This window comes from Cuculus canorus, chromosome 5, assembly GCF_017976375.1.
Source record: "Cuculus canorus isolate bCucCan1 chromosome 5, bCucCan1.pri, whole genome shotgun sequence".
Classification (NCBI taxonomy): Eukaryota; Metazoa; Chordata; class Aves; order Cuculiformes; family Cuculidae; genus Cuculus; species Cuculus canorus.
In genome coordinates this window covers 12279821-12305886 of record NC_071405.1, presented here as the reverse complement: position 1 = coordinate 12305886, position 26066 = coordinate 12279821, and the positions used below count along the sequence as shown (strand labels likewise).

Below are 26066 nucleotides of genomic sequence, written 5' to 3'. Positions count from 1 at the left end.
TAATATTAATCAGTCAGAATAATATTCTTCTCTAAAATATTCTCTCATTTGGCTTACTAACTCAGCAAAACAATTTCATCAACCAAACTTATTTTGGAAAGAAAAAATCAGCTTTGTTTAACAAAACCTGTTTGTTCAAATATGTTTGTTTAGCTATAAGGGGTGGGGCATTCCTATTAGGAGACATCTCTTAACATAAAGCACAGGTGCAATTCTGTTTTATCTTCCTATGTAAGGATCTTTTTGAGGTGGATAAAGAAAAATAAGAATGAGCATGACATCTATAATAAAAACTCAAGTTGGGCATCTTTGGCTTGGTTTGTGTGTCAAGACTTGCACGCCAAGTTTGCATACGCTTGATGTTGGTGATGCTTGCAAGCCATTAATATGCTGTCCTGGTTTCGGCTGCAATAGAGTCAATTTTCTTCTCAGCAATGGCAGCATTTTACGTTTAGTATGATCGTAAGGTTAATAACACACATTATTTTTGATTGTGGTTAAACAGTGTTTATGGTCAACTGACATAGAACAAATTTTCTTCTCATCAGCAGCTATTTTCTCTAGATTTTAATATGAGAAGAATGCTAAAAAATACTGATGTTGATAGTTGTTTCTGGGGAAACCAAGGACCTTTCTCATAGGTTACAGTTAAGCAGGTATATTAAGCTGGGAGGAGCAGAATTAGGACAGCTGACCCAAACCAGCCAAAGAAAGTATTCTCTACCATAAACATTGCACTCAATATAAAGAAGTTTTCCAGGGATAGCCCTCTTCTTCTGTCCTCCTGTTGATGATTTCTCATTATTTGCATTCCCGCTCCTGGTGTCTGGCTCCTGTGTTCTCCAAATTTGGATTCTCTGTTTGGTGATCTCAAGGCATTATCTATGATCTCCACACCTTTGGAACTGCAGTCCTCACAGTGTTCACCATTCCAGTGTTCACTACTGGAACCATGCATTCTGTGACCAGTGCTGGGATAAGCTAAGTTCTGTATAAATTATTATTATTATTACTCTTAGTGGTAGTATCATTATTCCGGTTTTTTATTATTGTTTTATTATAACTTCTTTTATTTCCTCCCATGGATCTTCCTTCCCTTTTCGGATTACCCCTTAGTTGCAGGGTGGTGAGAGTATGTCTGCCTATTGTTTAACTGCTGGCTAAGGGCTAAACTGGGACAGATGCATTGGCCCAGGCTTTCTAATACCTGCTCCTGAAATTGTTTCGTAAAGGATGAAAAAGCTTTTTTTGCCAAAGTAGCTGAGTATTTTTAAAAATAGAAAAAAAGAAGAATATCAATTTGCAGGAAGACCTTATAAGAATTTTCAAAACCATTTAAGTTTTTTGAAATCTGATAATGTGCCAAATTAAAATCTTACTAAATAAATTCTAAGATTGAAGATAATTGATGAAATACTGATTACAACTGGCCTTCCACTTGACTTTTTTTGATGTTTATTTCAGCTCCAGGTGATTTTTCTTTTCCTGTTTAATGAGAGAGGATTGTAGCTGAATGAAAAAAGACGTGCAGGCAAATTGATCTGGTCACTTTGAAGCTTTCCATGAAACTACTTCTACTGACATAGCTAGGGGAAACTAGTGGAAATTCATCTTACAAAAAGCAGATCCACTTCTATAGTTTGTATGTATTAAGGAGTATACTCTTTCTCTCTCTCCCCTCGCTCCTGGCCCTGTTTTTTCTTTATTTTGTTTGTTGTAAGACACTGTTGCCAGGGGTCTGGATCAATCAAAAGCAGGCAGGATTGAGAACTAACTGTTGAGAGTAATTAGATTGCTCTGCTAGCAGAGATGTTGGGCTCCACACTGTGTGTGCTCTTTGGAACCCAAGTTGATTCAGGGTACTGAACTGTTATTGATTTCATTATACATTAGTAATAATGTTATGTTATATTTTCTTTATAAATAAGGAAGCTGCTGATTGACATGCCTTACTATGTAGGCTTTAAAATGTCTTATTTCTAATTAAGAATGTGACACTTTGATAAGAGATCAGTGCAAGATAAATAAAAATAGGGTTGTTTTTTGTCAAAAAGATAGAGTAGGACAGTCCGTCCTACCTAGCAGCTTTTATTTTTAATTAAAAAAGTATTTCTCATATGTTCTTTATCCGTATGCATAGTCATAGGCAATACTTGACTCATGCTAAGAAAGTAAAATATAAGCCCCTCCAACTATTTAATGCATTGTAATATCTGTACTGCCATTAAATTGTAGTAAACTACAGTTTTACAAAATATGAAAGTACAAAGTGAGAGGAGTTGCCCTTGTAAGTATATTTCAAGCTGAAAGCACTTAATAAAATTTCTTTCAGAATATAAGTTACATAAAAGCATTAAGACATTCCCTATGTTTGGAAATATCTGCAATGGCAGTTAGGTGATTTTGTAATTTTGGGCCAGTTTCAGTAAACAGACAACTTTTAGGTGAAACGTGTTACATTAGGAAAACCAAGTTTATCATAAACTGGCATTACTGTTGTGTTCTCTTAAAATATTGTTATTGAAGAGCAGCTGATGGAGAGGTCTTCCTAGTCACCTAATCTTTATTCATGTCTCTTTTGAAACACACTTTGCTGAGCATAAAGGTCAGCTTTATCTGCTTTGAAATGATTGAAATTCAATTAAACATGCTGCTATAATCAGAAGAGGAACAAGATGTACTTTCCTCTCTCTGGAACCCTATCTTGTTTCAAAATAAGACCATCGTTTATAGCAGAAATAATTGAATGAATACTATTGTGTCATAATTTATTAATTTAAATTCTTCATATGACAATTCAAGATGTTTCATTTGTGAGACTTGCACAACAAGTAGAGTGGGACCTTGGCTAGGCCAGTCCCATTGTTCAGTAGAGCTGGGATGAGTTGTCCTGGTTTGTAACCAAACTTTTTCATCCCACTTGTTTCTTAGTACTGTTACAGTGAGAGAGAATAGCTGTAAGCAAACCAAAGCAATTCAATAAAGAAAGTGACTTGGCAGTGAAACCTTCATCAAAGACATAGTTCAGAGCAGGTTTATAATTTGTTCTGCCTCAAAGAATATTTTAGGAATAATAAAAGATGCTTTCCTCTGAGAAATGGTGAGCATCTGGGCATTTTTAAGAACTAGACAGATCATTTCAAGACTAGAGATGAGACTTCTGTCTCTCCACCATCTAAATGAAGTAATATTTTTGTAATTTTGCTGACATTTTAAATATTCATTAAGCAGACAGGGTTCTGTTTAGACATTCCTGGAAAAAGGAATTGCAGAAACTGCATTTTATTAATTAGAGCACTGATAAGTGGAAAGAAGTCAAGGTCAACTTGCAAAATATTGCAGAAGTATTTATGAATATTGAAAAATCACATGATTACTAGTACTCGTGACTTTTCTTTGTAAAGTATGTTAAAGCAAATTGTCCAATAGAAGACAGTATTTACAGGATTATTCAGAGCTATGGTATACACAGGTATTTTGTCAGAGGAGTCATCCAATTAATGTTCATATACACTACTGCATTACTTTATACACAGTTCTAAAGAATAGGAATAACAGAGGGTTGATTTTTGTCTATTTCTTTTAAAAATAAATTTAGTTCAGATCCCAGGTAGAGCTATGGTTATTTAGGATGGTAGGAGAGAAGAGAAAGTTCTGGTCTTTTGGAAAAATTGTAATTATTTTGATAAGAATGGGCCTTATTTAGACTATACATATTACTTTTTATTGATTTCATTTTCAGTTCTGAACACGTCACAAAACTAGCCATTATGAGAAGAACCACTGTAGAATTGGCTACCAAACAGAGCAGTGATTCAGATTTCCATTATGAATGGTATCCATATTCAATCTCAAACGTTACTCTGTCTCATCACTCAGCGTTCTTATTTTAAGTGTAGCTTATGATGATGAGGTAAAACTAATTATAGAGAAAGATGCTAGAGTTGTGAGTATTGAAGAGGTACAAGCTCATGCAGAACCAGTCCTTGTTGTCTTTCCAGGTAAGACTTTCCCTGTAACACAATAACTTTGAAATTACCCAACAGGAAGGAATGTTCTCTAGACTACCAAGCATAAGTAAATTTTTTCAGTCCAATATCAGGACTCATTAAAAGAGGTTGAAGTAGCCACAGGTGTATAGGAACAGTATCCTTCTAATGTGCTTAAAAAAAGACACAAAAAGTACTGTCTGGAGCAAGGCAGCAACCCTTAAGTGCTTTATTGTGACCAGTCTAGTCGTGAGGACAAAACGCCCACTTTAGAATAGACAACTTTTTATAACACGTAGATGAAGATGAAATTCAAGATATTTTCACTGAGGAAGATAACATCACATATTTTCTTTCAGTCCTTTGGCCATTAAATATTTAAACTTTTTTTTTAAAAAATGAAAGCATTTGCTCTTAATAAATGAAGTCACATTGCTTAAGATTAAAAATAGAATAAAATTTAAAAGTGCCCTAGACAAAGTATGGAGGAGAAATTGAGAGTAGAATGTATGCAAAATATGTAGTGATCAGAGTTCTTTATTACTCTGGTGACTAAAGAAAATCGGGATATTTTTGTGTCCAATAAAAGAAAAAAAAAAGAAAAAAGCTTTCAGAACTGTGGAAAAACACAAGCAAAAGAACCTTTTCTTCTTGTCTGGAGACTTTTTAATCTTCAAACAGTTTGGCTTGAAATAGTTTTCTCCCTTGTGACAAGAAGGCAGACAAGAACTGGAGCAACAGCTGTGTTGGCCTAATAAAAACTGAAGTGCAGCTCCATTTACAGTACACTGAGAACTGCTGAGAAATTAATGCAAAGATTGTACAGGGCATTACTGAAAACACCAGAGAGGCACTCCTGGGAGCAGCAATCAGCTACTCGGCGTTAACTTCTCTGCAGAAGGAGAGCTGAAGTGTTCTGCATTTGAAACTTGGTTGTCTGGTGTGAGAGTAGAGAGTCACAGAGAAGAAGACAGCAGATTTGGGATCACTGCTCTGCTGCTGCAGCAGGATGAAGCACAGAATCTGAAGAAGAAAGGAAATAAACCCAGCAGTGGAGATGCAGAGGAGCCTGGGGTTTTGCTGTCGCCCTTGCCTAGATGGAGTTTGGGGGGAAGGCAGGGATGCGCCCATGCTGCATTGTGCCAGTTCTGGAGTGAGGTCCATTAGTTCAAAGACCAAGTTTTTCCAACCATTTCAATGAGCCCTGTGCCAGTCTTGTTACAATTGTACCTCTGTGGGCTGGTGCAATTAAATATCTGCAGTAGTTGGAGCAAACAGGCATTCATGCCAGACAGCTAACATTTCAAACTTGAATAAGTCCTGCTACGCAGGTTTTGAAATGAAAGTGTTACACAAATTGGAGATAATGGGACAGTCTAGGTGTTTCAGAATACCTATCACACCTTTGTCAGATTTGACATTAGTATCTTGACATCAAGTATTTGGGAGCTACTGTTTATAAATAACCAGGATCTGAAAAATGTGTCTAAATGCATTGGCATCTTCAGAAAAACATTTATATTTATATCATCACTTTCAGACACGCAAGACATGAACTCGATATACACTTTAATTTTCTCTTTTTCTCTTATATGCATCCATCAGAAGAAAACAGCTTCCCCCCCACCTCCAATGTCTGATCTGAAATGTAAAAGACCCGTTTGTGCATCACAGATGTGTATTTATTTGTGCTTCTTTGACAGCTTTGCAAACAGTCCATATTCCTGGGTCACTTTCCAAGGAGGATGAGTTGGAACAGCATTTAACCAGTAGGAAGAGCGAGGCAGAGGCAGGTGAAGCATCCTGCATGTTGTTGCATAGGAGGTCTCTGGCAGAACTGGGAATAAAATGTAGCTGTCTTCGCTCATGGATCTCTGCAGCATTTGGAACATCACTGCACCCATGGGAGCGTTACAGGCTAATGTAACCGACAGTTAAATAATCTGCTGACTTGAATGCTCGCCTGCAAATAATGCATTGATCTGATGGGTCTGAAATTTAACAAATTTAAAAGGCTTTCTACTGTATTCCACTTCTTTTCCTGTCCTCCCCAAGGCTTCCAGACTCAGTCTCTATTTCAAATTTACTACTTCAAACTTCTATTGAAAGCAGCATGGATTTTTATTATGAATGAACAGCCCTGGGGATTGAGAACAGCCTTTGAAATGTGTCCCCCCATATTACGTAAATTGTGACTGTTTCTGACTACGCTTCCTGAAAAAGGATGTTGCATGTTTGATTAAATATTATGAGGGAATTGCAAAATACCTGAGGTGATACATTGCTTGCAAAAAAACCCAAATAGAACTGAATGGGGTAAATTCTTGCCTTTGACTGAAATGGGTTGAAAACAAAATATCAGATGAAGAATCTTCTATGTGCATGCCAGTCCTTGGTCCATTTGCTGTAGAGAAGATGACAGCAGTTTCTGATTTGAGGTCTTTTTTGTTTCTAACTGCTCAGGTTGTGGGATCACTGAAGTACCCTTCAGCCTGTCCAGAGCAGGGTCTATGCACAGCTGTCTCGTTAAATGGGCTTTTCATTCAGTTTGCAGACTGAGGAGTGAAGAAGCTGTTGTAGGCTGAGTAGCTGGCCCATTAATTCATTACATCTTTACTGAAGTGTGCAGTTTGAGTTTTTAGAGATGTGTTAATCTTAATGATCTGCCATTTTTCATTAGAATAAATGAAACGCCTCTGCATATAGAGCTTGTCTGAAGAGTGGGTTTGTGAAGGAAAGCATCACCTCAGTGTTTCACAGTCACTCTCAATCACTGATTCTCAGACAAAATGTATTACATTACACTACAAAAAATATGATGTGTTTTAAATGAGATTCTTAAATCAGACTCTGGAATTCTGGTGTTATGGATTAACACTGGTGATAAGGGCTGTGGCAGAAGCATTGGTAATTCTGATAATCAAGTTAGAAAGAAAGCAACCTAGCTTGTTCTTCTTCAGACAGTCTGGCTCTGCAGAGCAGACAGCAGAAAGAGCTCATTTGCTGTTTTCTATAAATAAAGCAATTACAGTAGGAGTAGAGAGATAACATGTGGGGAATAACAGATTCAAGTATAAATATATATGTCATGTTTCTGTTCATAAGTTGTATGCAGTGCATATTTTGGGGGAGAGGGATGTTTTGGGTTTTTCCATGTGTTTTTTTTTCCCAGACTACTGAAAAATAATTTGACTGATGCTTCTTTTGTTAATGTGACCTTAAAATTCATTTTCTACACAGACAAAATAACTCTCCACCTAGTAAAGATGTTCTATTTGCAAGAATACGCATTGCAGTTTGATCTAGAATGCTTTAGAGGAGTAGCTGACATGTAGCTGTCGTGGTTCAGAACAGCAGAGGAGCGTGTGCCCCAGCTGCTGCTGGTAGTCATAATATTGACTTGACTTGGAGCTGAAATGAATTATTTTGTTAAGCAAAGGTCAGTAAGAATGTTTTATAATATAATACTGAGGCCGTGGGGGAGTTATCACATTGTATGGAAAATAGACACATGGGTTTCAGACAGGTTGGAATGCAGTCACTGCTGTTTAATATTGTGGATAATACTTTGCAATTACTTTTCAATAGATGATCACACCTTGCTATTCTTTTGAAGCATGAACTTGTTCCAAAAAGCGATGATCAAAAGGAAAAAGCTGTATGACTGTTACATTCTGGGCTGGGACTTACGAGATCTGTACCGAAACTCTCCTTCACTTTCTCTTTCCTGAAAACAAAGATCATTCTCCACTGTGAACCACTTCGCCACCTATTGACGAAGAGTGATTTTTAAGGGTTCACAAGTTAAGACTGCTAGAAAATGACACAGAATTTACAATTTCTTAAGACAAATGCAACACATGTACTTAAGATACCTTTCCCAAAGTTTTGGAACTAGTGAAATACATAATATCCACAGACATCAGAAACTCAGCTGTAATCTTCTCTCAGTTCTGCAAAGGGGAGATGGATGTACAGGGAACTGTAAATGGTTTTCTGACATTATACTTCAGGAGCTTGACATCCTGACAGTAGATAGAATTTTTCTGTTAGATCAGAACTAGGATTGGGTTTTATTACTGGATTTAGCAAAATCCAGAGGCAGAAGTTCAATTCATGGCTCCTGAAGTATCTGACTAGAAGGTAAGCTTCCATTCACCTGCGTTAGCCAAGCAGTTTGACTGGAAAAATCCTCAAGTGATGCTGAATGTGCAGCAAAGCCTCGTGTAATGGGCTGCTTCAAGGACTCGAGTAAATTACTCCATTGTACTTTGCCATGATGGCTTGCCTTTTATTAGCTTTGTCACTTCACCTTGATTTGTTTCTGAGTTTCTGTCTGCAGTTAAAACCAATAGACTTTTTTTCTCTTTAGGTTTCAAAACATCGTAAATAAAATTCATTTCTTAAAATAGGTGCTCTGTGTTTTTGGAAATAGCACCACAACAGTGTGTGTGTGTGTGTAAACTGGAATGCTAGTAGCTGCTCAAAGTTTAAATATCCATGCTCAGTTGTCTTTTCTCTCATTCAATGCATATTTACAAAATCTTGTTTTACGGTCTAATCACTTAATCTTTGTGGAGTTTTTGGTGGTGTTTCTTTTTCTCTCTCAGTTCATCATATTATTTGTCCAGTCATGGTTTCAATAATCCTGCATTCATCACCCCCTGCTCACAGCATAGAGTTACAGCCATAATATGAATAAAAATGCATTGCTTGTCTCTAGCAGGTATTTCTGTAAAGCTAGCTAAGCATTTTTATCTGCATTCTACTAATAAACTGATTTGACAAAGATTACTTAAATTTACTGGCAGAATTGAGAAAAAAGGAAAATGAAAATAAACGAAACCAGCCTTTGTGTTTTACCTGTTATCCAGGATGCCAGCCAAAACACAGTTTAAAATCTTAATTTTTGAGTACAAGGAGAGCTAGATTCCTTGTGCAATGGCTATGTGTATAGTTACATAACTACGCTGATTTTAGAGATACCTGGGTACTTGTTAGGTCCCACTGAGTATAACCATCTCATAGATGGAAAAAATCCATGCTAGGCAAAAGCTCATCAAAGGGTCTTATGGATTTGGGCTGGTTTGCGTAGCAAAACTAAGGCAATAGGTCAGAGAGCTGCCAGGTTGATAGTGAGACCAAGATATCTTGAAAGAAGGGAGAGCAGCCAGGAGGTGAGAAAATAGCATGGGAGGTGATGGGGCTGACCATAAGCAGCAGTCCAAGATGGGCAAATGCCACGGGAAAGGGTGAGCCTGCCTCCAACACCAGCTTTTGAAAAGACTGTCTTTTTCTATGGAGAAACCGTGTTCTTATTTCCTCTCAGCACTGGTTCTTCCTTTGTAAAAAATTTTTGTAAATCAGGTTTTTCCAGCTAAGATAATTTCCTTGGAAAATGTTGAGTGTAGTGGTTTCAGACTCTAACCAGATGCTAGTGAAAAGAAGTCAAAATATGAATGGAAATATGAAAATCCATTGTATGACCATTTTTCCCTGTCACTAAAACACGGTTTGTTTTCTTTACTGAAAAAGCAATTCACTGTCAATAACAATTCTGTGGTAGTAGACGCATGGTATACTGCTAATTACAGTATGGCAATGCCTTGTTTTTAATATAATTGTGGGAAATTTTAAATAGGATTGAAATTTTAATAACTGCTTTTAAAAAAGCAAGTGTTAGATTAAAAGAAAACTTGTTTATACTCTCATCCAATTTTTCCATTATCTCTTTATGTTTTCCTGGTTTAGTCACATACATAAATAAAGAAAATAAAAGGCTGTCTTCCCTTCCAGAATGTGTATTCCTTTACAATTGTCTAGATAGCTGAAAGAAATTACTAAATCAGTCTTTTAACTGCTCTGTGTATTGAGCAAATGGAAAGATTTTAGAGTAACAGTGATTCTGAAAAACATATAATGAGTTTTGTCTTTAATCAGACAAAGTCTGCAATGTTTAGGCATTCCTTGTATCTGAAACTTATCCCAGAATGAAAGACAGTGTCTGTGCTGGAATGATCCTGTGGCTGACACTAGTATAATTCAGTGAATTTACTGGAAGCGACTGAACTGTAGGAGGATGTTTAAGCAGAACCAGTGGAAAAACTCTAAGCAGAGTTTAGGCTGGACCTGTTGTGTGCTTTTGAAGTGACTCTTATAACTGTACCTATTATTGTGCTGTGTTTTGCATCTCAGAGTGCATCTCGTGCACCCCAGCCACAAATGGACCATCTGTTGAGGGTACCAGGATGGAGCTTAATTAAGGTAACTCCCTAAAATGTAGATTTGGTGGACTTCAAGCCCTCTGCATCATTTGCTACATGTGTCATTTTCTAGTCATCTTGGCACTGGGTGATCTCAGTTTTGTTTGGTTTTTGCAGCACTGCATCCTGGCATGGAGGCATAACCTGAATGATATCTTGAGGTATAGCAGATTTTAAGCTTAGCACTATGCTAGAATGCCTTCTAAATGTAAAATGTGTTTTGATTCTATGGCTAAACCTGTGGCCTTTGGATTAGGACATGCTATTCTGGAGATTGTCACCAAACCCAGAAGCTGATTTGAAGAAGTGACAGCATATGCTTTGCTGAGGCATCACACTCTGTTTCAGTTCTTGCTGGAGTAAAGTTTCTCTCCAGGTGCTCAGTCCTCTCATGAGCCTGGTTCACTGAAGCATGGCATCTCTTAGCATGCAGCTATAGACCCACTGGGCCAAAGGGAGTGATGTGACCCACCAGGAAACAGGATGCATAGGATAAGCATCCATGCTGGGTTTATTCTGCAGAGTACACCTTTTATAAGACAGAAAATGTGTGGCAATAGTGGTCTGGGGCAAAACGTGATGGTTTCACTTGACTGAAAGAATGGAACATGAGTATCAACATCTTAAACCAGCTGAAATGCAAAAAAAATCTGTTTTTTAAAATTTGGCATTTTCAAAGCGAATTTTTCTGTAGTTACTGTTCCTAAAGTAAAAGTATTTAAAATTGACAATTAAAAAAAAAAAAAAAAACAAAAAAAACCAGAACCACAAACAACCCCCGAAACAAACCCTAAACAGTAAGAATTTGCCACAACAGGAAAGCTTTGATTTATGTTTTTTTCTCTTTTTAAATTCCTTTTAATGATTGTGCAGGGTAAAACCGGCTTAATGTCCCTGAAACCCCTGGTAATGTTAACAATATTTAGGAGAGGAAGCTTCATTTATTGATGTTCTTGAGACCGCAAAGGACCAATCTGACAGCTTCATTTGCTCTTACTAAAAATAAGGAGTAGATAAATTCTTAAAAATAGTAAATGAAACCATTTGCTTATTTTAATTAGGTAGCTAAAGATGTGTAAAATCTTCTTCACTGAGGAGGTCTGCATCTGTTTAATTTCAGAGAATCCTTCTTAAGTAAAATGAGTCCTTAATCAGCAGTGCAAGGAGTCTAAATTAATCATCAGGCAACTACTTTAGGCTTTAAATCCCTACTTGATGGTGTTTTGATCCACAGTAAATATTTAAATAAATGTTGACATAGATACTCATTGTCCACTCCTGAGAAAGAAGTTAAGTAGGTCAATGTCAGCAAAGCTGAAATACTGTGGGATTGCCTGTAAATAAAGGATTTTGCAGATGTTGCATTTAAGGAAAAAAAAAAAATCAAGATTAAGTCTAGAAATGGGAAAGCACAAAAGTGAATGCCCCCATCATAATATACCACTTTTCTCTTTCATATCCTCTCTGCACACCCCAAAAGAGAAATTAACTTAACGATAGGACTCTGTAAGATAACTTGAGAAATTTCATCAAATACTTAGCTGTTGTGTATAAAAAGGGAATTTATTTGCCATACTGCTGCATGCACTCCTTTCATTGCTTTCAGTAAGTTAAAATAATAGTCCCTATCCCTGCAGTTCTATTAATTATTCACAAAGGTAAGCTGTGAAACAGTTAAAAAAACCTCTTTATAATATACTAACCACAATTAGAAAAATGAATTTGCTCTATGCACTGAGCTTCAGGGTGGCCCTTATGCTGCTGCCTTGCCACATCCTAATATTTTCTTTCTTAATTTGACAGATGGCAGCGAGCAGCCTTGGAGAGCTTTGGTTTCTTCTACTTCAGGCAACAAATGCAATGAAATGGGGAAACATTTCTGCACCTTTGTGCAGGCATCGTGGGATTAGGGTTGATGCTGATAGCCTGCTCTTATCCAGCCAAGCAGATTTATTTCCAGATCTCACATTTCCAAGCTGTTTGTAAAGGTCTAACTTACTGCTGTAGATTGTATGCAATTCCTATCACACATTATACTCTCCTGACATGTCTGTGCTTTCTGTGTTTTTCGTCCAAACAACTATCATTTTCAGACTGAAGGAGTTACTGTTGCGGAAGCTGTTATAGCAGCCCACACCATATCTCTTTTGGAAGAGGCATCTGGGTCATCCAGCTCTTTATTTTGTTGTTCAAGGTGAAAAAATACAAAAAGTTTGAAAAGATCTCTCTGGCTGAGCTAAAATACAGCAGCTAATGGAAATACACAGCCTAGGAAACCATGACATTTATCTTAATGGAGGGCTTTTATTATCATGTATAAACACATCTCAGAGAAGATGCAACATGACTTTGATGTGAGGAGTACACCAGATGGAATTCAAGTGGTAGAGAATGTGCTTTTAGTTTATATAGGACAATACAAGTGAGCTTAGACAAGAAATGATAATGTCCTGTTTAGCACCTCTGACAACTAATATCCTCTTTATGTAATTGACTAAGTCTGGGTTATGTTTCTCAGTGCTGAGTAGCCTGTCTTAAATTTATTGCTGTCATGACTAGCTAATGTAAACTGCTTTTTCCTTCATGCTACCAACTCTGGAATTCAGCTTGCAAAACTACTTTTTAAAATGGTAGGATTTAAAAATGCACTGATTACTTAGCAGAAGACAAGCAGGAGAGAAAAAAGACTGAGTCTAAATATGCAGCATAGAACTAGTGATATTTGCATGAAAAAGTTCAGATATTTTTAATGACATCCTATGGGTCAAGAGAAGAGTGAGACCTCTATGCATTTGTGGAGGATTTTTATAAAAAATTGAAGACCGTACTTCTACTCTGAAGGACTTTCAGCCTTACCCACCGGGAAATTGCCACTTATTTGTTAAAATTCCCTTGTTTTTCAAAATCCCACCCGTTCCTCAGGGATGCTTCTGGAAGAGAAATGAGCGATTCCAGTGGCAGGACTTCTTCTTGACCTTCCCCTCTCATTAGTGCCTGTCTTGAATTTTTTTGTTACGGTTGTTGTTCATTTTGGGTTTGCAATCCTGAAATAATTTGTGCTTAGGTCTCATATGAAGGCTGAGGGTGAGTGTTTAGGAATGGTATTTAGTCTGGTACCACAGCTGTCACTGCCTTAGGAAGACCTAGGACTGCATCCTCTGGTTCCCCAAGGGTGGTACAACCCCCCTTGCATGGTGGCACTGCCTCAGTGCTCACAGTAGTCAGGCTTCTGAAGTACTATGGGTGTTTTCCATTAGAAAAGCATCAGCGTTCTTTGGTGTGTCACTTTGGATTAATGACATGTGCATCCTGTATCAATATAAGGATTCAAACTGCATTATTGTCATCTTCCTTGTAAATGATGTGACATTTGGGTCCAGTCCTGTTCAATGTCTTTATCAATGAACTGGATGAAGGGATGGAATGTCCCCTAAGTAAATTTGCGGATGACACTAAGCTGGGAGGAAGTGTCGATCTGCTGGAGGGTAGGGAGGCTCTGCAAAGGGTTCTGAACAGGCTGGACTGCTGGGCCGAGACCAATGGGATGAGATTTAACAAGGCCAAATGCCGGGTCCTGCACTTGGGGCACAACAACCCTATACAGTGCTATGGACTGGGGAAAGAGTGGCTGGAAAGCTGCCTGGAGGAGAAGGACCTGGGGGTGTTGGTTGACAGCCAACTGAACATGAGCCAGTAGTGTGCCCAGGTGGCCAAGAAGGCCAATGGCATCTTGGCTTGTATCAGAAACGGTGTGACCAGCAGGTCCAGGGAGGTTATTCTCCCTCTGTACTTGGCACTGGTGAGACCACACCTTGAGTACTGTGTTCAGTTCTGGGCCCCTCACCACAAGAAGGATGTTGGAGGATGCCCACCAACCCAATAGAACCTGCCTGGACATCTGCCAGATCACGGGTTTTTAAAGAATTCCTGATGGAGCTACTGCTGGATGGACCAAGTGTTCCTGAGGAACTGTTGTGCCCCATTGGATTGGAGAGCCTTTTTCCCCCTTCTCCCTACATGCTACTTACATTTTTCTTTTCTTCTCTTTCTTTCTTACTTATATAGCCGTGCCTAGTTTAGTTTAGTGGCAGATAGGAATGGTTGGACTTGATGATCCTAGAGGTCTTTTCCAACCTAGTGCTCTATGATTCTATGATTCTATTTACAGAGAGTCTCCCCTAGCATGGGAGCCATGATGTTTTAGGCTGGAGAAGAGTCTCCTGTATTTCTTTTGCAAGATTTGGCATCTTAGCAGCAGCAGACTAGCACAGGCACACTTCTCCTTCTCTGTAATGTTCTATATGGAGAGAAATAATGCTGAAGTGCCTGACAGGCAGCACTTTTGGACTGCTGTGAATGATGTGGAAAACAAAGAGAAGAGGCAGAGTGTTGTGGGGAGGGAAGACAAATAAAACAGTCAGCTCAAGACAAAATCTTGACAAGAGATCAGTTACTGAAAAGACCATCCGCAATGCAGAGGAAACATGCTGCGGATAGAGCCATGGCAGACAAATCAGATAACGATGTGGTCTTTTACCAGTGAAATATGTTGGGAGAGCAAGCAGAACTTAAACATGCTTTGATTGGTATTAATAATCCTCTAGTTGGTGCCTGGTGCTACTTTTAAGGGAAGAAAAAAATATACTGAAAGATGTTAAAAGATTATGTAATATACAGCATTGTGTAATACAGTGGCTGAAAAAGAAAGCCAACAAGATTTTTTTTTATACTGATTTACCTTATTCTGTTTAAATTGCTTGTGTGTGGAATATGCATATATGTGCCTGCATGTATACAGGTCTTTTTTAGCCCAGATTCTAGAAAGTAACTGCTTATTGTCTAGGTAAGCTATAGGGAAACAGGCTAGTTATTAATATATACGTTTGTTGACTGGCTTGGATCTGCAGGCACAAAAATTTCTGTTCAGTAAAGCAGAGATATTCCAACAAAGTATAAAGAAATGTGTAGGAAAAAAATTAAACCTTTTCTTTGAAAAGGATGCAAATAGTAGAGATGCTGTTCCTTTTACCATCAGATAATAGAGTATGAATGCTTTATGTAGTCAAAGAATATATTTTAAGAAAGTGGTGTTTAAACAAGCAAACAAAAGCCAAAGCCAAACCCTTGAAAATTGGTATCTGATTCTGTACAGGTATAAGAATGGGCATAATTTCATGAATAGAGTATTTAGCTGAAATTGGATTGAAATTTCAGCCAGATTCATGACCACCAGCACAGGTCCAGAACCTTTGGAATTTCCTTCTAACTTCTGGGTTATGTGGATAATGGATTAATTCTTCGGTTATGCCAAAAGATTATTTTTTAAGCACTTTTTTGAATTCTGCAGGAAGCCATGTGGGACAAGGGAAGCTTTACCTGAGAGCTGAACATCTAAATGTCATCAAAAGTCTGGGCTTTAGTTTCTGTGTTTCTCAATTTAATAGCCTTCTCCAGTACTGTTTTCCATGTAGTCCATTTTAATTAAGGATCAATACTAATCTCCATGCAGTTTACTACTTCACTCATTTCAGCTGAAGTTGATTGTTTCAAGTATGTTCTGGGCTGTGTAGCAGGAAGGTGCTACACAATAAAATTATGCAGACAATAAAATTAAGTGGACTTGGCTATTAAGCATCTTTAGGGATGAGTTCCACCCTTCATTTTCTGAAGCTACCTGTGACATATGCTGCACTTGAGAAGCTGCATGTCAGAAGAAAATAGCCTAAATCATGTTTCCCTTGCTTTTCTGGGGCATCTCATTTAAGGCATATCCTGCAAACAAAGGGTTTTCTCCAAGAAGTGGTGCTAATGCCACAAAAAACCACAATGCAAACCATGGAGATCTTAGAGGTTTCCTTGGGAGCCCTAAGGCTGGCATTACTGATACCTAGAAGCTGAGACTGAAGATCTACAAGGAAGTCTGTAATGTACTCATGAAGTTTTCAGCCAATGAAATGTGCTGGAAAGAAGACAGGAAGAATATGTGGACAGAAAAGAGAGCTTTTCATGTGTTAGGCTTGTGCTCTATAAACTTTTGAGTGATGTACTGAAAAGCCCTTCTGTTTTTCTATGCCTAAAGCTTGTTTAAAAAAAAAGGGCAAAAAGAAGCCTGATTATAAATGTCTCTGTTTTAACTATTGGAATCTCCTCACATATCACCAGAAGCTCATATGATGTACTTGACATAATTAAATTCCACATTAAGGGTATTTTTCATTAGTCTTAGGAAAAAAACCCCTTCTACTCCTTTTCAAAAATATAAATCATAGACTCATAGAATGATTTGCATTGGAAAGAATCCTTAAAGGTCAGTTTTGTCCTATTGCAAAGGGCCCTGCTAAAAAGCCTGTCTTGTAAGCCACCTTTAAGTATTGAAAGGCTGCCATAAGGTTCCCCCAGAGCCCTCTCTTTTCCAGGCTGAACAACTCCAGCTCTTTTAGCCTGTCCTCAGAGGAGAGGTGTTCCATCCATCTGGTTATTTGTGTTGCCCTCCTCTGGACCCGCTCCAACAGGTCTACGTCTTTCCTGTGCTGAGGACTCCAGAGCTGGAAGCACTACTCCAGGTGAGGTCTCACAAGAGCTCAGTTGAGAGTGAGAATCACCTCATTGGACCGTCTGGCCACGATTCTTTTGATGCAGCTCAGGATATGATTGGACTTCTGGGCTGTGAGCACATATTGCTGGCTCCTGTTCAGCTTTTCATCCACCAGTACCCCCAGGTCCTTCTTGGCGGGGCTGTTCTTGATCCCTTCATCCCCCAGCATGTATTGATATTGGAGGTCACTGCGATCCAGGTGCAGAAACTTGTACTTGGCCCTGTTAAACCTCATGAGGTTCACACAAGCCCACTTCTCAAGCCTGTCGAGGTCTCTCTGGATTTCATTCAGTCCCTGAGGTGTGTCAACCACACCACATCACTTTGGTGTCTGCAAATGTGCTGAAAGTGCATTCGGTCCTGTTGTGTCATTGATGAAGCATTAAACAGTACCGGTCCAAATACAGACCCCTGAGGAACACCACTCGTCACTAATTTCCACTTAGACATCATGCCATTGACCACTACTCTCTGGACATGGCCATCCAACCAATTTCTCATCCACCAAATGTTTCACCCATCAAATCCACACTCTCCAACTTAGAGAGAAGTATATGGGGGATTGTGTCCAAGGCCTTACAGAAGTCTGGATAGAGAACATCCATAGCTCGTCTCTTGTCCACTAATGCAATCACTCCATCATAGAAGACCACTAATTTGGTCAGGCAGGCATTGCCCTTGGCGAAGCCATTCTGGCTTTCTCAAAACATTTTCCTGTCTTCCACGTGCCTTGGCATAGCTTCTAGAGGGATCTGTTCCAAGATCTTCCCTGGCAGAGGGATGAGGAGAGGTGAAGCTAACTGGCTGGTAGTCCCTAGGGTTGTCCTTTCTACCATTTTTAAAAAATAAGTGCAATGTTTCCTTTTCTCCTGTCACCAAGGACCTCACCTGACAGCCACGACAATTGTATACCTGAGAGTTCAATTTGCTTGCTTTCATGTCAGATAGACTGAAGATAGAGAGACTCTGAAAGCATTAGAGAAGAGGTAAGGAATTTTTCCATACTAGAATTGCAAGTGGGAATTGTTGGAAGAGATCTTCCAGAGTTCACCCCAGGGCCTATCTATACCAAGCAAGGTATTTTCAAGGTACACCTGAACCCATTCCTGCTCACATCAATGGCAAAACTTCAGTTGACTTGAGGTGGGAGAATAATGAAGCCTCAGCATTGCCAGTTGCAATTGTGAATTATAAAGGCAGAAATGCAGTCTTGCAACACAGTATGAAGTTATTTTTGTAGATTTCCAGAATCAGTGGAGATGAAAACAGTGGATAGTTTTGCAGGTCATATGTTTCTCCTTACCTTAGTAAAATTGCTTCTGTTTGTAAACTCATTAGTAGAAGAACCATTTATTCTATCGAGCATTGGGGAAGAAGGCAGCGTCCACATAGCAGCTCCTCAGAAAGGGGGTTAGATGAATAAACTTTCGATGACCTATCAAGTATCATGAAAGGTGTGAACCTCTGTAAAAGCAAATCAAACACAGAACTATCTTTTCTGTGACTATAGAGGACCTTGCCTGTGACAGAAGCCACTGGTTTGAGGGAGATTAATTTCAGGGCTGCATTTGAACAGCAATTTTCAATGTACTTTGCGCTTTGATGCTCAGTTCCTGTATGTTTTTGCTATTTTAAAGCTTCGTGGAAATTGGGGTGCTTGGAAACTGCCTTGAGGTAGGGACCACTATGATAATTAGGCTCTTGCTTTTATCCTGGGAGACAGGGACTTCACACTGCGGAATTGTACTGGGCAGCAGCTTTTGGCTGAAACTTTTTTGTCCTGAAACTGTAACTTGCTGAAAAGGAAAATTTCATTAGGGAAGGGTTGGTTTCAGTGATTTCTTTTTTAATTATTTGAAAGTAATAATTTCAAGATATATATTTAATACTTTTATCATTTAGTCTATAAATTTTGGCGACTTAAAACTGCTGGATTTTTTTTTTATGTGGAATAAATATAGGTAAGAGATGAAAATAAAAATGGACTAAATCCTGTAAATCTATTGAAATGGATTATTCTGATTGACGTGTTTATAAAATGTATTTATGTTCTGCCCTATATATCATTTTGGAGTTTAAAAGGATTTTTAAATATCCAGCTCATCTGTATGACAGGGTGAACTCCCAAAATCTTCATCAGCTTCAGACTTACAGTAATCATTTAGGTGATATTAGTGCATAATGCAGTTGAAGCAAAGAGGAAATTAATATTTTCAGAATTCTGTGACTGACTGTTTGGTAGGAGGGGACTGGGAAAGAAGGTAGAAGTCGAGTTAATTAAGCATGTTCGATGTTGACTCTATATTGTTTCTCTATGAAAATTGTTAGTTTGAAAACTTTGATTTGGAAGTTGAAATATGCACTGTATTTACTTATTCCTGTTTTTATTAGATGAGAAGGGTTTGTTTTAATTTGAGTATGATAAAACTTTTTTGGTGCCTAAGGCTATAGAAAAGGAGTATTGTTGGAAAGGCCTCTTCCATGTGAATGTTGCAATGGTTTCCTTGTGTACCTATGGGTCTGAATGCAGAAATGGTTCCTTTGAATACAGTAGGCTGAAGACATGAAAAATAGGCAGTGTGCAAAGCTTTCTCAAGGACTGAGGACCTCCAGTGTCTCCCCCCCAGGTGGTATCTGCAGGAGCCAGTGGATGCAGAAAGCAGCTGCCCGCTGAACCTCTACATGCCTCTGTGTGCGATGTCCACACATGGTGTGAACGGCTACATGATAGTTACAAAACCAGCTTGAGTCTGTCAATGGCAACACCTTAGTGAATGCAGGCTGGTTTAATAACAACTGGTTGTATTCTATGTCTCCTTGATTCAATACTTGAGCAAGGAAAAGGCAGTTTAAAACAATATTCAGGAAATTCCAGGCACAGGCAATTCTCAGCAAAAAGCAAGAGTTACCAGCTCTGATCCACATGTTCCTACCTAACGTGTCTGATAGCAGGTCACTGGTAGGAAGAACCACTTGATTAGACTTTTATATGGATGTATAGTCAGCTCAGAACATTTTTATTAACCTTACACATTAAGTGCAATAAGTATGTCTTTACCTGAACCCAGCTAAAAGCCTAAACATAGGATCACAGAATCATGGCATGGTTTGGGTTGGAAAGGACCATGAAGGTCATCTGGTCCAACCCTCCTGCAGTGAGCAGGGACATCTTTAACCAGACCAGCTTGCTCAGAGCCCCATCCAACCTGCCCTTGAATGTTTCTACGGATTTGGCCAAAAGCTGAGTGAAAACCTCCATGATGTCAATGGGAGAGGAGCTATAGGAACACGATTTCTAATAGTGTGCTAAGAACATAGGATCTGATGCTTTAGTCTCCATTCATGTAAGCAATTTTTTCTCCTTAAGTAGTCTTGAACAACAAGGAAACAGCCAAAGGTAAAGCATGAAGTGGAAGGTACATTTCATGACAGCTGAAGCCAACCTGGCTAAAGATGGTCAGGGACCACTCCTTCCAACCAGTCTTGTTGGCTTTCATTCACAGCACCTGCATTGGTATAGGAGGTAGAAGAAAATGAAAGGGAATAATCAGGATATAAAGGCAAGACAAAACCATTACTTTTTAGCCAACTCGATTTACTTCATGAAACCCTTGTAGGGGTGCTGTTCAGACAATATTGGTGTATTAAACATTCCAAAAACTACCATTTTATAAAAATTAATTAATTCTAAGGACTTGCCAGTTAAGAAATACTGCATGTGATTAGTTGGCTTCTTCCAGTTGTGCGTAATATCAAGATTTCTTGACATAAGCAAACTTGATTTTGAAATTCAAGTTCTGAATTTAGCTTTTACCTGGCAAGTTTATAATTACATGTGCCTATAGCTTAATGAACTTGCATTATAACATTTGGCAGAATTACAAAACGTAATAGCCTGTGGCACTGTCTGTCACCTGCAAAGTGGATTAATGTTGCTTTTCTTTGTTTTACTGGGTTAAGCAAGTATTTAAGGGTGTTGTCCCAGGAATGCATTTTTTAACAAATATACGGTGTGAGTTCATAGGATATTAGTCTTGCTTTTTAATCTTTTGGAAGAAAATCCCACCTGAAAACACTTTTAAAAATTATTATGTCAAGTTTCAGGTCTGATTTTAATTTTCTGTCATAATGAATGCAATAGAGACTTGAATGAAATGATGACAGATCCACAAGTGATGCCCCATCTGCTACGCTGTCATGTAGAATTATTCTTCAAAGCTGAACTTCCAAGATAAAACAACCTAGTAATATAAAAGAAATTCAAGGATATGTATCTTTAGAAATTTTGGTGGTAGTAGGGAAAATTTAAGTTAATTTACTGATCTTTAAGGCTTAAAGTGAGATATGAATGAATACTTACCTGGCTGTTTCTCTGCAGTAGCTATGCTGGGCTTTCAACAAGATTTTGCTGATGTTGAAGCTATAGTTTTATTTATTTATGTGCTTATTTATTTTATTTGCTTTTGCTTGGAAGCAGGCTCAAGCCACCTTGTGTAGTAAGTACAGATAGCTGGGCTTCCCCACCAGATCCAGGCTTTGGGTCCTTTTTCAATATTACATTCAATGACCAACTTTGGACAACCACTTCTCTTTCATTTTCTTAAATGGAAGAAAGCAGCACCACCAGCTAGGGAAGGAGATGTTGACAAACCTTATATGGATGCTTTGTTGTTGGCTCCCAGTTAGGTGTATAGGGTTTTTTTTTTTTCTTAGTTTCAAGAGAAAAAATGGGGAGACTGAGTTTTGGACTTACTACACTCAACTATTCTGAAAATTATTTTTCATTTAATTTTTTGACAAAAATGCTATTAGTTCAAGCGAATACTTTTACTTCAAAATAAGTTTTTATACTATTTGAATATTTCAAACGAAATTGTTTTTTCTCACATAAAGCCTCAAGTTGAAGTTTCATTATAAAGATGCCAAAGAGCTGGAAGTTCTGTGTCTCAATCAAAGATTGGTTTGCTTTTCATATTCAGTCAATTGAGTCAAATCCCACACAAATTAAAAAATACTGCAGACCTGAATCTGAATACTTCAGTGAAAAATTGCATTCAACTGTAATTTTCATCAAGTATAGCAGTGAGTGATATTAAAGCATACTGTTATTTATAAATTTCATGTTTAAAGTAGTGTCTTGAATGGGGTTCTAATTCTGATGAGAGAAGGAGGAGGGGAAAGAAAGAACAGATGAATACAGGACAGATATTCCTCTTGTGAATATACTTTCAAAATTAGGTTCAATCTATTTTTGAGAAACTTCAGCCCTACTTTCTAGGCGATTCCTGAAATTGTGAGAACTTTTTCAGTAGCCCTGTAAAATGTTTAGTTTCATATAAAAGGAAGTCCAGTATTTACCAGATACGTTATGCAGCACTGGATGTGTAAAACTGTGCGTTAGTTGCTGAAGTGAGTGCTCAGCATCTTCTGCACAGGCACTGAGACCTTTGCAATCTTATTTTTTATCGTATATTGGCAGTGCACAAGGATAAACTGTTATTAGTGGAGAAAAGTAGATTTCAGCAGTCATAGATGTCAACAATAATAAATGATACATGTCCCTTTTAAACTTATATGTTCTTTTTAATTTTTCATGCAAAATGTTTTTGACAGGTTTGAAACTGATGTAGGAAGAGGTACTGTTCATTTCGTGGCAGAAGAAAAAATGTGATTAAATATCCAAAGATACCATGGCCTCGTTGCATGTGCGTTAACGTGTGTGGTGTTCCTTGCCAGTGTCTTTGGGATGCTGCACTTCAGAAGGATACTTTTGAGGGCCAATGTGTCTGGAGACACCACCTGTGTTGCAGTGGATCAGTAATTCTTTGTTGCATTGACAAATACACTTGTATCTCATGCAGTCTGTTTTGAACTGGAGAGTGTTTTAATTCTATTGGTAGTCAGGTGCTGATGCATCAGGTGCTGTAAAAAAGTGATGGGAAATTTACTGGAGTATATCTGTCTGCAGACGTGAGCATTGAGTTGCGTTAGAGAAAGCGGTGCTGCTCTTTGCCTTTTTTCAATTAGCATTTTTATGTAATGCCACTCTGGATTGTACAAATCTTAGCACCTGTCATTAGAATTATGCTTACCTATTTCTCCATTTAGAGAGCTTTTTCCCTAGAATTATATCCTTATGCAAGGGAACAAAGAGAAATTACTACGTGTTTTCAAGACATGCTAACAGCTTTCAGTGAGGCTAAATCCATTGTCTGGAAACCAGCCAGGAAGTTTTGTTTGGGGATAAATACTTGCAGATTCACAACTGTGTTACCTTTTTTAATACACCTACATGAGTCCACATGGGGTCTAATTGCTTTTCCTGGAGTTGTATTTAGTGACTGATTGCAGATGGCTTTTTGGCAGAGAAAAGGAGAAAAAGGGAACTTTCTCTTTTATGTAGAATTATGTTGAAACTTTCAAGGTGCTAATACATTTATTTAACAGCGACTGCTACCTTGAAAAGATTTCTTACATTAACAGTGCACAATTCTGATTAAAACATCTTATTCTCTTGTCCCCTATCTGTTTGTTTATATTCACTTATTGTCCATTGCCTCATTTTTTTTCATTTTAAACCCTTTGAAACAGAAACTATATTTTCATTCTAGAGTCACGGTGAAGTTGTGATACAGTCACACCCTGGCACTCCTAAATGCTAAAACACCACGCATTCACTCTGAGGTATTTTGACATTTGATAGGAATCAGTGCTGGTTTGGTATACAAACCCTTTTAAGACGGTTTCTGTAGGATGCTGAAATGCTCGTGGTCTTATCTGTGTTTCTTTTCTAATTGATTGAGGCATGGTTTGGGGTAAGATTTGTAATTTTTATTTGTGTAAAATTCACATCCATTAATTTCATTTATGAGTTGGAGGAGTAAAAGATAAAAACCCAAGTACTACTTCCCTTATTAGGGAGTGGAAGTGCTGGTGGGGCATGATTATATAGTGATAAATAACTCTGAATGTGCTGGTGTGAGTACTGGAGTCCTTGCCAGGGTTGCACTCGCCTCTGTGAAACCCATGCAATTGTTAATGCCGTGATGTAACAGCCCTGGAGCAGCAGGATACAATTGAAAACTTGTTCTTTGTTTAAGTAAGGGGGGGGGGGCGGGCAGGTCATGTGAAGTTTTAGTGCCCCAAACATCCCTTCGTGCAAGGAAGTAACTTCCAAAACAGGCTGGTCTTTTTTTTTTTTTTTAGGGAACAAAACACATAGTGATAACAAAGATGAACAGAATAGCTCTCACTGCAAAGATAGACATTTCTGTAGAGTTGCCCCATTGTGATGTACCAAGGATTCTAAGGTATTTTCAATGTATTTAGCAGAAACAATAACATATTGGACAGTATGAGGAAGCAATAATTTTCAAATAGTGGTCTTTATTCACAATTAGGAAAGATTAGAGTTATTTGAAAGAGTTTATATGACACGGTTGGGGATTTCTGTGGAGGCAGTTCATCTTGGGATGCTGTATTTGACAGCCTTTGTGGTTTTAAAGTTAGGTAGGTGTAATATGAAGTGTAGGACCTGGCAGAAAGAAGAAATTCAACCTAACTTCTGTTCTTAATTTCCCTAGGCTATCTAGAAGCTTCTCAGCTGCTGGCACAAATTTGAACAGCCTAAGAACTCCTCCAGGTTATATCCTAAGGATGGGGATAGATCAGCCTGCTCTATAGGTTAGAGATAGCAGGAGTGCAAGGCTGTCATGTTATTATGCTTATTATTTCAGACAAGTCCGCTACACAGAGTGACTCCAAAGAAATACGGAGCTGAATTTCTCTGCATCCCTGGTGGCACTGCTTCTGGGCTGATGAACAGTGTACAGTGAGAAGAAAGCAGCTGAAACCCCATGTCTGTTTTTTTTAATGACCTCGCGGTAACTTGGAGTGCATTACTGTTTTTACTGCTCAAGGTAAGTAATCAAACTGTTTATCCCTTCCTAGTTTGATTTGGGAAACAGGCCTGTAGACAGGTATAGATGAAGGAAAGAATCCTAAACATAAACAAAATATAAGAGGGGAAAACAGATCGTTCACAGATATCTTTTGGAGAGCTGCAGAGCAGTATGAGAGACTTCTGAGAGCTAATCTGTGCTGTGAAGGCACTGCTGACCTGATCTGCTCCTATCTTAGCAGAAGGGGAGAGGAAAGGGGATTATTGATATTGCATTTCTTGCTTTCAGGATTTGATTTCTGACATGTTTACCCAAAAGCAGAAAGGAAACTCTCAGAAATGTGGAGACCAGGTACCGTTTTGTCAATGTTGTCTTCCTGAAGGGATAGTCAGGCAGACAAAAACCAAACATGTCCTTCCCCTTCTCTGCTAGTTAATAAAAATAAACACTTTCAGCAAACCCTTAATCTGAAGTTTTAGCTCTTTTTTGTCTTTTTTCTCTGTAAAGCTGTCCCCCACAGCGCAAAACTGAGAAGGTAGGAGTTTTCTTTAGTGTCATGACAGACAGAAGAACAGAGCGCATGACAAGTAGGTCTCCACCTCCAATTTTGGTGCACCAACCTAGTTGCTGTGTAAATCCGGCAGCTGCAAAAGGACAAACATTGGCGTGTTGTCTTTGAAAATGCTAACTGAAACAAAATGTCTTTTTCCTCTGAGTCTGAATTTGTGCTTTACTACCTTCATTATTTTCTTCATTATTTTTGATTGTAAATGGAGCAGTGGAAAGAGAAGTATACACTATATGTTGATTTTTTTCCCCTCCTTAAAAGAAGCAGGACATAAAATGCCATTGCCATTTCCTCAGACATTCATCTACAAAGCATTTACATAAAACTGTTATGCTTTCTGCTGTTACTTGTTTGTTCCAGTTTTCAGTCCATGCTACAACGAAATAAAGACAGGAAAAAAAAACATTAGCTCAGCTCTCCTCAGGATCAAAATTTGGTTTAAAATAAAAACTTCGAATATAGAGTCATATTCTTTCTCATTACTTTCTGGGTTTGTACGTGTGGTTTTATCCCATGAGGGTCTTGCTTTTATTGTGTTTTATATGAATCTTAAGCTTCAGGATCTTAAGGTGCCTCAGTATTTTCTCTCTGACTGATGAGAAAACTTTTAAATTAAACTGAAGATTTTTTGTGGGTCATTGTGACCTTTATATTTCTGCATTATACAGCCTATTAACTTGGAGAATGAAAGCTGCTGTTCCCAAATATGTTTACAACCATGTAAATAAGGATGTGCATTAAACTGCAGGT

The 26066-nt window shown here is 38.3% G+C and overlaps 1 long non-coding RNA gene across 3 annotated transcripts in view; it reads left to right on the top strand.

Annotated features, from left to right (window-relative positions):
• The window catches only part of LOC128852386 (uncharacterized), a 47893-nt gene that overhangs the window by 9764 nt on the left and 12063 nt on the right, over window positions 1-26066 (top strand). For all 3 annotated transcript variants that reach the window (XR_008450207.1, XR_008450206.1, XR_008450205.1), the window contains exon 2: window positions 24584-24766. This is a non-coding gene — a long non-coding RNA (uncharacterized LOC128852386). The remainder of the gene's footprint in view (window positions 1-24583; window positions 24767-26066) is intronic.